Raw genomic sequence first — 14049 nt, forward strand, 5'->3', positions numbered from 1 at the left:
GTTACTTATTTGTCCATTTGTTAGGCTTTTGGTTTTCCGTATTTGAGTTGTAATCCATACTAAAGGCTGCAATCCTTGATCTTCAAATCAAGGCTACATCATCTGAATATGGAAGATTTTTATTAAGCCTCTTCCGATCTTGAAGCCACATTCTTTTTCTTTCTTAAAAAAACATCATTTTATTGGGGGCCCGTACAGCTCTTATCACAATCCATAGATGTGTCAAGCACAATTGTATATATGTTGCCATCATCATTTTCAAAACATTTTCTTTCTACTTGAGGCCTTGGTATCAGTTCATTTTCCCCCTCCCACATGCTTCCTCCCTAATGAACTCTTGATGATTTATAATTTGTTTTTCATGTGTTACACCAACTGCTGTATACCTTCGCCCATGTTTCTGTTGTCCATCCCCCTGAAGGACATTGTTGATCATTGTGATCAGTTCCCCCTTTCTCTCTCCACCTTCCCCTTCCCCTCCTGGTATCGCTACTCATATTATTGGTCCAGAGGGGTTTACCTGTCCTGGATTCCCTGTGTTTCCAGCTCTTATCTGAGCCAGTGTATATCCTCAGGTCTAGCCGGATTTGTATGGTAGAATTAGGGTCATGATAGTGGGGTGCGGGGAAGAAAGGAAGCATTAAAGAAATAGAGGAAAGTTGTTTCATCGGTACTATACTGCACCCTGACTGACTTGTCTCTTCCTTGTGAGCCTTCTGTAAGGGAATGTCCAATTGTCTAAAGATGGCTTTGTGTTTCCACTCCATCCTCCCCCTAATTCACATTGACAGGATTTTTTGTTCTGGGTGTTTGATGCCAGATACCTGATTCCATTGACACCTCCTGATCACACAGGCTGGTGTGCTTCTTCCATGTGGGCTTTGCTCCTTCTGAGCTAGATGGCTGCTTGTTTATCTTCAAGTATTTAAGACCTCAGATGCATTATCTTTCGATAGCCAGGTACCATCAGCTTTCTTCACCACATTTGCTTATGTACCCATCTTGTCTTCAGTGATCATGTTGGGAAGGTGAACATCACAGAATGCCAGGTTATTAGAACAAACATGCTTGTATTTAGACCCCTATAAGTGCTCTTTGCCTCCTAGTTCTTTCCTCTATTTCCTTTGACTTTCCTCTTGTCCCACTATCAGGTTCGGCCTTCCTTCAGGTTTCAGTAATTCCTCTTGGTTACATTGCTCTTGATCAAGCCCCATCAGGCACGCTATGCTCTTCTCTTCATCGATTTTAGATTATTTGTTGTTCCCTTGTCACTGGGTTTATTGTCACCCCTCTTCTTTTCCTCTGCCTCCCCTTTTCTTGTATCCCCTCACTCTGGAACTGTCAGTCCCATTGTTTTCTCCTCTGGATTGTTTATTCCACCTACCTCATCTAGATAGACACACAGAGACAATAATAAACACAAAGACAAGTCAAAGGAAAACAAAAGAAAGCAAAAATAAAACATCAACAACTTAAAAATAATGACAAAAATAGAAAAGCCTATAAATAGTTCCAGGCCTGTTTGTTGAGCTTTCGGAGTGTTTTCTGGTCAAGTCTGATGGGGTGCCACACCCTGGCCCCACAGTCTAATTTTGGTATTCCCCGAGGGCTTCATTTCTTTGCTTCCCTTGCTGTTATGTTTCACAACCTTAGTGTTTCACCCGGTGGGATGGGGTCAGCTCGGGCACAATTCCTACTCTGTGTCTCCAGTGTTGTCCCCCGTAGCACTGTGGGTCAGTGGGTCATGTCTCATGGTGGGGCCAGACCTATGGTGCTCTCTGTGCATTGGCTTCTTTGAGCAGGAATATTGTCCTCGGGGTTTGGTGGGCCAGGATGTGTTCCATTCTCTCTCCTTCCCTTGTTGTTTGCTCCTGTGTGCTCTGATGAGACGTGAGCTGTAGCCTCAGTGCTGTCCTCTGAAATGCATACTTTGGGGTGGGGGTAAAAGAGGGGCGGGATTTCCATGTAGTTGGGATTGGGACCGGCCCCACAAGCCTCTCTGCATGCCGGTATGTTGTATTTTTCATGTCTCGACCCATTGGGTTGAAGTCTCCCTCTCTTGTAGATATGGGTTAGTGCCCTGTTGCCCCGATATCCATGTCTTTTTTTTTCTTTTAGGCAGCTTCTCTGATTATTTGCTGTCTATAAAATTTGAATAAGTATGGTAAGAAGCTGCATCACATTGATGACATTAAATAAAATTAAGTTGTATTTGCTATGTTAATGATCCAGGAGTTGAGTAGGGTGTGACTTAAGTCACCATCATTTTATCTTACAGGAGATAAATGGAAAGAGAGATTGATCATGGGAGAAAGGCTCTCAGTACTACCAAGAAAACAGATCCGAGAAAACATCGGTCCTGTGGACCTAGGGCCACTGGGAAATGAGAACCACCTAGACCCAGGAAAAATTGATGCCTGGACACTTGGAAAACTCCACGGTAGGCCAAGCCCACAGATGTTGAAATCCCTTCCCTCAGAGCCAATAGGAAGGAAGTGCCTCCCGAAGAGCTGTTGCCTGAATTCATACTCACAGCCTCCTAAACAGAAAGAGAATAGATTTCTGTTGGCTAAAGCCACCCAGCTGTGGCATTTTTATTATAACAGCACTAGATGACTAAGACAATTAGCAAGAGAAAATTGGGCCCTTCCGCTTCCCCATGGCACTCTATGTTTGAGCAGGTGTATAAGAGCAGATGACAAAGGTCACATGGATTCCAGGGCCTTACACCAAAAATGGGTCAGAACAGGCCAGGTTTCCACCATCATTGCAATTCTAATTATCTGGATAATTAGAGAAAAATATTCAGGTGATTTCATGTTTTGAAGCTGACCAAAAGTTCCAGCATGATTGCATTGACTACTTTGGAAATGAAAGTTGTTTTAATTTTTCCCCTCACTTTTCAATTATCACTCTCTATTAACAGCTAAGCGTCCACGGCATCTTTTGGTGCTTTAATGCCTCTGTTAACCAGTCTTTTCCAAGGAATTAAGTTAATTGACAGTTATCCTTTGTATCCTATTCCTGCGGAGATATGTCCAGAAAAATCAAGTTTCCATTCACTTGTGAGAATACCAATATAAGATTTCCACTGAGTGATGGTCAGGCTGTTTAGAGGTGCCATTGAGTAAGTTCTGAGCCACCCTGACCCTACACAGGCAAGGCCGAACAAAACCCTGCCCAGCCCTGGACCATCAGCACAATTGCTCTTAAGTCTTCGCCCACTGTTGCAGCCACTGTGTCAATCCATGTTGTTGGAGGCCTTCCTCTTTGTCCAGCCTCTCTGCTGGATCCAGCCCCTCTGTTGGACCCAGCCCCTCTGCTGGACCCAGCCCCTCTGCTGGACCCTGCCCGTCTGCTGGACCCAGCCCCTCTACTGGACCCAGCCCCTCTGTTGGACCCTGCCCGTCTGCTGGACCCAGCCTGTCTGCTGGACCCTGCCCATCTGCTGAACCCAGCATGATGGCCTTCTCTGTGGACTGCTCTCTTGCTCTCTCCTGGCCAAGACTTCAAAGTACATTAGGTAGAGTCTCATCATCCCTTTCTCTAAGGAGCATGCCCGCTGTAATTTTCCCAAGACATATTTGTTTGCTGTTCTGGAAGTCTATGATACTTTCAATATTTCTTTGCCAGCATTATAATTCAAATGTATCGATTGCCCCCTAACTGTGTGAGTTCCCTTGAGTCTTATTGGGTAAACCTTCACAACACAAAATCTGCTCTTTACACTCCTATTTCTTTCTTAGAACAACACTTAGTGTTTGGGTTTGTTTGTTTGCTTTGCTTTAGTTGTCCCCAGGACACATAACAGAAACGCACCCCTGCTTGTTCAGTGAATGAAGATCTGCTCTTATCCACTTAAAAAAATCAAAGCCCAGTTCTTCGTGCTGCTGGGTGCCAGGCATTGCCCTAAGCATTTTACAAATATTAACTTAATCCTCAGGACACTCTTAAGACAGGTAATTTCTCCAAATTATGGACGAGAAAACAAGGCACAGAGAGATGACAGACCTTGTCCCAGGTTACACAGGCACCGAGTTGTCCAGCTGAAATCTGGCTCCAGGTCATCTGGTTTGCAGGCACGAAATCATGCTTCCTTACCTGACATTTTCTCAAGAGACAACTTTCCCAGAAAAATTTCTAAGATGTTCTCTTTTGTAATTTTGACCTTTAGGAGGAAATGGATTTTATATGAAGCTTTGAAATAAACCATTAATTAATTTTCTTATTAAAAAACAAAATCAGATAAAAACTGAGTTTTTTTGAAAAACTTTTCATTTCAAAAAGAATTTTAATGCCCACAGATCAAGTGCAGCCTCCTTTGTGAGGCAGGCATTGCAGCTTCAAAGGGAAGCATGGCATCACCTTTGCTTTTGGTGAGCTTGCCAGCTAGAGGAAGGACACAGGATAACAGCCCAGGATCAGAAGCACATTCCAGGAGGAACTTTTCTTTTAGAGTGGAAAGAATTAAAATATTCCCTTGCTGCATCCCACATTAATAAAATTGTATCACCCAGATTCAAGAGAATGATGGAAGACAAAATTGGGCCAATCCAGTCGAAGAAGCTACCTTTACAATGACCCAGATGTGAAAAAAACAGGGTAAGACTTCTCCCAGGAACTCTCAATTGTTTGGGATAAGTGAAAGGTGATGTAAGACGATGCTTTGGATGAGTGAAAGATGAGCTATTTGCACCATCTTATTAACATGATAAGGAATGAGATGAGAGGCGTGTAGGTGTTACAACCTTCAGATTACTTCTATAGATACTGAGGAGTTTGTTCTTTGTTTTGAAAACTATTAAGCCTTATCCAAGTGATGAAATAAGTTGATTGGAGAGACATATTTTTCCCAGACCCAGTTATTATGCCACGCCTCCTCCCACCACCATGAGTTGCTAGAGTCTAACTTCATCTTCATTATTTACTCAATGGAAATTTCTGATTGCCATAACCTTTGATCTTGGGGCATATGTCCTTGAACAAATGCCAGAGTAACTACTATAGGTAGTAGTCTTGAGAAACTGGTACACCTAGGTCTTTTCTTTTTATTTTTTTATTAAAAGATCATCTTATTGGGGACTCTTATAATTCTTGTTGCAATCCATACATCGCTTGCATCAGGCGAATTTGTACATATGTTGCCTTCATTCTTTTCTAGACATTTACTTTCTATTGATCCCTTGCTTTCAACTTCTTTCCCCCTTACACACACACCCTGCCCTGCCCGACAATAACCCTTTGATAGATTGTACAGTGTTTTTATTTTCATATCTCACATGGCCCGCTGTCTCCCTTCCCCCATGTTTTCTGTCATCCTTCCCCCTGGAGAGGGGTGTATGGCTATGTGTTGATCATTGTAATCTGTTTCCCCTTTCTCCCTTCCTCTCCCCTCCTCCCCCTACCCTTCTGGCATCACTATTCCCACTCCTGTTCCTGGACTCTGGGTGTCATGAGCTCCCATCTCTTATCTATACCTGAGTACATGTTCCGGTCTAGTCTGAATTGAGAAACAGCACTGGGGGCCTGGTAGTGGGGGCTGAGGAAGCCTCAGGAACCAGAGGAATAGTGTGTGTTTCATCCGTGCTTCCAGGTGCTTTGAGCTCAGTTGCCACAGGTAGGGTCGAGCAGTTCAGGTTGCCCTATGCAAATCCCCACAGTTCAGCCTCTATCTGTGGCTCCGTGGACAGCCATGTGGCACCCAAAGCCAATCCCACCACCCCTGCTGTGGCGTCTGTTTTAACTCACACCGACCCTCTGCAGGGTCACTGAGACTGTGCATCTTTATGGGAGCCAAGAGCTGCACAGGTGATAAACAGATGCTGCAATTGGATGGAGTGAATGGCCTGTGGGGAAACTTGGACCAATGCGATCGTGGAAATGGGAAGGGTTTGCCAAAAAACCTTAGCAGGGAGGTTGCAACTACTGAGTTTGCAGTTAGCCACCCAACACCTAACCCACGGTGTCACCAGGATCCCTTCCAAATTACAGTAATCAGTGTTCCTGGCTTTTTAGCTCTAATTTTCTTTTCTTTCCTTCCTTCGGTAAAATAACTAGAGTATTTGGAATACCTGTTTGACTGCTTACCATCCGGTCAAGCAATTTGAAACCACCAGCCATTCTGGGGAGAAACATGAGATTTTCTCCATCTATAAAAAGTTGCAGCCTCAGAAACACAATGGGGCAGGCCTACCCTGTCCTATAGAGTCACCTTGAGTCAGACTTGACCTGATGGTAGAGTGTTTCTTGCGTAAGCAGACATTTGGCCAATTCTAAATTATCTCCTGCTCAGGCTGTACCAACAGCGACAGGCTCAAACCCTTCATGATCTCAGCTCAGCTGGCATCCAGGAAGCTGTGGCTCTTCCTACCACTTGGATGCCACAGTGAGACGCTGCAATCACTGCAGGGTATAGGCTCTGACTCCCCACAACTGCACTTGATGCTTCCTGGAACTGGAAGAGTTAATGTCCTTGGTGAAGGTTGGACCAAGGAGATCCAGGAAAGAAGGTGATTTCACACAGCTGTCTTGAAAGCATACTCGGTGTTCAAGTAGCCGGGTGCATTTCCTTGCGGAGCCATGACAAGCAGAATAACAAATGACCTCACCTCCTCTGCTTCATTTTCTGTCTTACAAAAACCATCTTTACCAAGATACATTCCACATATCAACTAATTTGCCTGAAGTATGTATTTTATTGGTTTTGAGTTTATTCACAGAATTCTGAAATGATCGTCGTGATTTTAAAATGTTTTACTGAATCCAAAAGGAAACCTCCTGCTCACTGGAGTCCTTGGGATTTATTATATGCAAAGCCATCTCCAAATACAGGTTTTCCTATCCTATCCGGATAGCTTTTATTTCTTTCCCTGATCTGATTTCACAGGCTAGAATTTCCAGTGCAAGGCTGAATAGTGCACATCCCTTCTTTGTTCCTGATCTAAGAGAAACACTCGGCCTTTCATTACTAAGTATGATATTGACTGTGGATTTTAAAAGGCTGAATAGTTTATCATAAAAAATGTTGGATTTTGTCAAACACATTTTCTCGGTGCATGGAGATGATCATGTGGTTTTGTTCTTCATTCTATTACCATTGTGTCTTATGTTAATTACTTATCAGATGTTGACTCATAGTTACAGTCTTAGGATAAATTACACTTAGACATAGTAAAAAGTCTTTTCTATATACTATGAATAAAATTCGCTAATCTTTTGTGGAGAGTTTTGGCATCAATAGAAGTGTGAGAAAGAACATATTGCTACAAAATCATGTTGCTATTGTTAGGTGCCATCGATTCTCCCCTGGAGTGCCACTGTGCACAACAGAAGGAAACTTTGCCCAGTCCGGCACCCTCCTCGCAATTGTTCCTATGCTGGAGTCCAAAGTATGGAAGACCAAGTCTCGCCATCCTTGCCTTGTCATTATCACGAGACTCAACTTGTGTTCCTTTCGACAGTACTTTGGGTTTGAGTCACCCAAAGGAATCTAAGGAATAAGGTGGATGCGTGATTTCTCCATGGGATTTCTGACTGGACAGTTCTGGCTACTTTTGCATTGTTTTGATGGGGAAAATAAACCTCAGTGCAATTTCCTGGCCATTTTCTCAACTATACAGTTTTAAATTAAGGAAAATCTGTGTCCTTTGATAAAATATATCATGAGTACCACCTTAGGAGCCCCTAAAATAGGCATTATAACTTGGGAGTTGACCTGTCTGCTTTGATTAGGCCTTTTTTTTTTTTAAGACAACCTCCCTGAAAAACTAAATTCACTCCCATCCATTGAGTCAATTCCTACTCATAGTGTCTTATATGAGAGTAGACAAGTACTCCCTGAACACAGAACACTTTGTTCTAATAATCCAGCACTCCTAGATGCTCACCTACCTGACACAATCGCTGAAGACAAAGCGGGTGCATAAGCAAATGTGGTGAAGAAAGCTGATGGTGCCCAGCTATCAAAAGATAGAACATTGGGGGTCTTAAAGGCTTGAAGATAGGTAAGCAGCCATCTACCTGAGAAACAACAAAGCCCACATGGAGGAAGCACACTAGCTCATGTGATCAAGATGTGTCAATGGGATCAGGTATCAGGCATCAAAGACCCAGAGCAAAAAATCATAATGTGAATGAAGGGGGGGAGTGCGGAATGGAGGCCCCAAGCCAATCTGTAAACAATTGGACATCCCCTTACAGAAGGGTCAGGGGTGGGGTGGAAGACAGGCCAGTCAGGGTGCAGTGTAGCACTAATGAAATATATAGCCTTCCTCTGGTTCTTTAATGCTCCCCGCCCACCCCACCCCCCACTCTCATTACCCCAATTCTACCTTACAAATCTGGCTAGACCAGAGCATGTACATGGATACAGATAAGAGTTGGAATCACAGAGAATACAGGATAGATAAACTCCACGAGACCAATATTGAGAGTAGCCACACCAGGAGGGTAAGGGTAAGGTGGGGGAAGGAAGGGGGAACCGATCACAATGACCTATCTATAACCCCCCTCCCAGGGGAATGGACAATAGACAAGGGGGTGGGGGGAGATATTGGTCAGTGCAAGACATGAAAAGATAATAATAATTTGTAAATTATCAAGGATTCATGAGGGAGGAGGAGGGAGGGGGAAAAGATGAGAAGCTGATACCAAGGGCTCAAGTAGAAAGAAAATGTTTTGAAAATGCTGATGACAACATATGTCCAAAGGTGCTTGAGACAATGGATGGATGTATGGATTGTGATAAGAGTTGTATGAGGCCCCAATAAATGATTAAAAATAATTAGATAGAGCACAAATGACCTAATGGTTTCCAAGACTGTAACTCTTTATGGAAATAAAAATCTCATTTTTTTCCAGAGGAGTGGATGGTGGTTTCGAACTGCTGACCATGAGGTTAGCATGTCAATGCATAACCACTCCACCACAAGGGTTCAATAAGGCAACCTAAGGAAGTTAAAACAAGTGTATCATGGAAATAATTTATCTGCAGCTATCTACTGATTACAGAGATATGCTTAACCATATGTTACTTAGAATAAACCTCTGCATGGTCTCTTAGTAACAATATATTTTTACATATCTTTGCATTCATAAGAGGTTCTTGTCTACGGTTTTCTTTTTTATTATGTTTTTGTTTTTTCCTGGCTTGATAAAAGATAGCACTGATTTCTAGAATGCATTGGGGAAGAGTCCTTCTTCTACACGCTGGAATAGTTTGTGAAAATGCCAAAATCTTCTCATTTGTTGGAGTACAGTTATTCATTGATTCCATTATAGTACTTAGCATTTCTATCAGTTGGGTCATGTTGTTCTCTCGTTCACTTCTGATTTTAGCAATTTTAATTATTTTCATTGTGGTTCAGTCAAAAGGCTTGTCAATATTATTTATCTTTTCAAGGAACCAACTTTATTTCCATTGCTTCTTTCTATTCCTTTTCCATATTTATATTTGGTCCGATTCAGTAGTATTTCCTCTCTTCTACTTACTTTGGGTTTAGTTTGCTTTTGGTTTCCAGTCTCTTTTGGTTCCGTTTGCTTTCTCTTCCAGTTTCAAGGAAGAGATTAGGTTGTTTGAATGTTTAGATTTTTAAAATAAAGACTTCAAGGTTTAAATTTATCTCTGAACACTGCGTTCACCTCATCCTTCGCATTTTGATGTGTTGAATGCTGTTCCACAACCAAACTCACTGCCATCACGTGAGACCCTCTCACAGTGACCCTGGTAAGGCAGGGTAGAGCTGCCCCTCTGGGTTTCTGAGACTAACTGAGCTGGTAAGAGAGTGGAAAGCCCGTCTTTGTCCCACGGATCTGCTGGTGTTTTCCCCCTGCAGACCATGTAGAACACAGCCCAGTGCGTAACCACCACACCATCAGGGTTCCTGAGTGCCACGCGCATTCATTTCAAATCATTTCCTAATTTTCCTTGTCATTTCTTCTTTTGTCCATTGATTATTTAGGAACGTTGTATTTACTTCTCATATATTTGTGAATTTCTCCAATTTCCATCTGTTAAGAGTTTTTGTAATCTCATTCTTCATTCCATTGTAGATGAAGCACATAGTTTGAACAAGTTCAGTCCTTTAGATCCGGAGATTTATTTTATGGATTTACATGTAATCAGTCTTATATAGTTTTCCATATGTGCTTGAAAACAATGTGAATTATTCTGTAATTGGGTGACATTTTCTTTAGGTCTACGTGGTTTGTAATGTTATTTAAGCCTTCTATATTCATGTTGATATTGTCTAGTTTTTTCTAATCATTATCAAAATTGGCCATCATTTTTCATATACCTTAAGAATAATTATCAGATATTTTGAATGTGTCTTTTTAAACTATTTTGACAAAAAGTCAGTAACACTTCTCTTACCCTCATAAGACGTTGCATCTACCTATTAGCCGGTCACTTCACCCATTTCTCATTCAGTTTGCCATTGATGTTTGTTGGGTGTGTGTGTGTGGAACTGAGAAAAGCTATAAATCGCTGCAGTTAGAGGTGCATGTGTTTGATTCAGTGTGTGAGTAATAACTATCACTTTCTTTTCTTGTTTGTTTGTTTTGTTTTGTAAAAAAAATACATAGCTTTGGGGGGGAGGATATGTGTTTTTTGAAATCATTTTATTGGGGGCTCATACAATTCTTATCACAATCCATGCATACTTCCATTGTGTCTAGAACACATAAATGTAATTACATATGTACATTCCAGTCTTTAGACCTCTATGAATACCCTTTGTCACCTAGTTCTTTCCTCTATTTCCTTTTACTTTCTTCTTGTCCCACTATCATGCTCAGCCTTCATGTGGGTTTCAGTAATTTCTCTCGGTTACCTTGCCCTTGCTGAATCCCTGCCTAGCCACTCACACCCTACTTGCTACTGTTCTGGATCACTTATTGCTTCCCTGTCCCTGGGTTGGGACTCACACTTTCTACTGAGTCTTATATCTCATTGGAACAGAAATGAACTTGATTATTTCCGATGTGGTATGAAATGTGATCAAACAAAATAAAACCCGGCACAGATTAAGTGCCAGCTCTGTGCCAGGTAGGATTCCTGGTGGCTTAGAAGTTACATTTTAGGCTGCTAAATGAAAGGTTAGCAGTTTGAAACCACCAACCACTCCACAAGAGAAAGGAGGCTTCCTACTCCAGGAGACTCAGAAACCCGCTGACGCGGCTCCACCCCACGGGGCCAGTTCTTAGGGTCTCTCTGACTCGGGATTGCCATGATGGTTGTGAATCTTTTGAGTATGTGTGTGCCAGTTTCTTTACTTTAAAATCTGAGCTTTCTATTGTGACTTGGGTGAAGGTTGACAGAGCAACAATTCACTTACGTTTTTTGGCATTTCAATTACTGCAATCCTGTTGGGGTGCCACCAAGTACCCCCTTCTTCCCTCTGTTTCCATTTCCATTCCACCTCCTTTCCTAATCTGTCTGAACTTTGTCCTGGGGTAAATGCTGTCATTTTTATCCTAAATTCCTCATTAGAATAAGGTGCACACCCTCAGTGAGGCTCCTGTGGCCCTTCAAGGTCAAGCTATGGTTTGGATGACCTTTGAGCCACCCACAGGGTGAGTTTAAGTGACCGAGAGTCATAGTGTAAGGATTTCATCATCTCTAATTGACTAGTTAACCTGGGCTCTTTTATGAATTTGGGTTTTGCTCCACATTGTTCTTCCACTCTATGCAGGACCTTCTAATGCGATCCCTCTTTGAGCCGTAGATAGTGGTAACCCTCTACCACCTCGTCCTCCCTGTCTCGGGATTGTGGAGACTGAGGTTTCTGTGATCCGTTACTCTACAGGACTCAGTTTTTCGCGGTGACTTTCAATTCCCATCGCTGTGCCCTCCTCACTCCCTTCCTCTGTCATCAACCCCTTCAGTTCTCGCATCTCATGTAATGCTTGTCACTTCTTTACTATCATTCTCCCCCACCCCCGCTCTCTCTTAAATAAATCCTTTTATTGGGGACTGTTACAACTCTTACAACAATCCATACATCCATTCTATTAAGCATATCTGTACATATGTTGCCACCGTCATTTTCAAAACATTTTATATCTACTTGAGGCCTTGGTATCAGCTCTTCTTTTTTCCCCTCCCTCCCCCATCCTCCCACCCTCATGAACCCTTAATAAGTTATAAATTATTATTGTTTTTATATCTTACACCATCCGCTGTCTCCCTTCTCCCACGTTTTTGTTACCCGTCCCCCTCTGGGGGCAGTGGGGTGTTGTTATGCATTGATCATTGTGATCGGTTCCCCCCTTCTCCCCCTTCCCCTTCCCTCTTGGTTACACTACTTCCCTTACTGTTCCTGAGGGGTTTATCTGCCTAGGACAAGACATTTTGTCAGAATGTTTATCCTACAAGCAGGATCGTTATTATCACGGAGATGAACACCTTAGGATATCATTTAAAACTTGAAGTAATTATACATCAATTTATCTAACCACTCCCCTCTAACTCCATGCTAATCACTCTACCAACCAACCAAATGAATTCCAATATAGGTCTGCCCACAGTCAGTGGTTGTGTTTAGGTGCCAGTGAGTCTGTCTGACCAATGATGGCCCTACACCGAACAGAACACCGCACAGTCCCGCGCCCTGTTTACGATTGTTCCTGTGCCTGAGCCCATCATTGCAGTCACCGTGTCCATCCTCATTAAGGGCCTCCCTCCTTTTCACTGCCCCTCCACTTTATGAAGCATGATGTTCTTCTCCAGGGTCTGGTCTCTCCTGACAACATGTCAAAAGTATCGAAGACGGCATCTGGCCACCCTTACTCCCAAGGGGAGCAAGGCTGTACTTCTTCCAGGATAAATTCGTTTCAATATTCTTCTCCTGCACCCCAATTCAAATGCTTCAATTCTCCTTAGTTGTTCTTTATTCAGTGTCCAATTTTCACTTGCCTGTGAGGTGATTAAAATATCGTGGCTTGAGTCAGGACAACTTAGTCCGCAAAGGGATGTCCTTGGTCTTTCAACACTCTGAAGAGGCTTGGTGCAGTAGACTTACACAGCACAACACGTCTTTTGACATCTCTTGACAGCTGCTCCCGTGAACATTGATTTTGGGTCCAAGCAAGAGAAAATCCTGGACAACTTCATCCTTATCTCTATTTATCAGGATGCTTCCTAATGATTGTGAGAATTTTGGTGTTCTTGACATTGAGTTGTAATCCGTACTGAAGGCTGCGATCCTTGATCTTCATCCACAAGGGCTTCCAGCCCTCCTCACTCTCAGCAAGCAAGCTTGCATCATCTGCATACCACAGGTTGTCTTCCTCCAATCTGGATGCCACGTTTTCCACGATCACGTCCAGCTCCTCTGGTGATCTGCTCAGCATACAGATCGACTAAGTACAGTGCGAAGAGACAACCCTGACTCACACCTTTCCTGACTTTAAACCATGCAGTAGTCCCTTGTTCTGTTTGCACCACTGCCTCTTGATCCATGTGCAAGTTCTGCATGAGCACAATCAAGTGTTCTGGAGTGACCATTCTTCTCAAGGTGATCCATGGTTTATTATGGTCCACACAACCTTTGCACAGTCAGCAATCATCTTTCTGGTTCCTCCCTTCCTCTTAAGAAAGATGTCAAGGTAAGCCGGTTGGCTTAGATAACATGGGGAGATGTAGAAGAAGTAGGAGTAGATTCTCAGGCTTCAGCTCAACATTCGTCCACGATGCTGTGTTCTGCTGCTTCATTTAGGAAGTCGGTCCCACTCATAAGACGATTTAAAATGGAAAATTTGATGTGGATCTGAGCTTTCAAAACTGGGGTTTGAGTCATATTTGATGGGTGTCTGTTCTGCTTCTTGCTTTAGTGGTTAATACCCTGGTGGCAAAGGAGCCGCAGTATCACACGAGGTTACGAGTTGAGCTGTAACCTCGGCAGCAGCAGTTCAAATGACAAGCTCTTACAAAAGGGAAAGATGAGATTCCGCAGCCTCCTCATGGTGGATCATCTTGGTCACGATGAGTCAGAATCAACTTGATGGCAGTTGGTTTGGTTTGGGGAGGTTTCTAGGGAGGTGGAACTC

Source organism: Tenrec ecaudatus, chromosome 11 (assembly GCF_050624435.1).
Source record: "Tenrec ecaudatus isolate mTenEca1 chromosome 11, mTenEca1.hap1, whole genome shotgun sequence".
Lineage (NCBI taxonomy): Eukaryota > Metazoa > Chordata > Mammalia > Afrosoricida > Tenrecidae > Tenrec > Tenrec ecaudatus.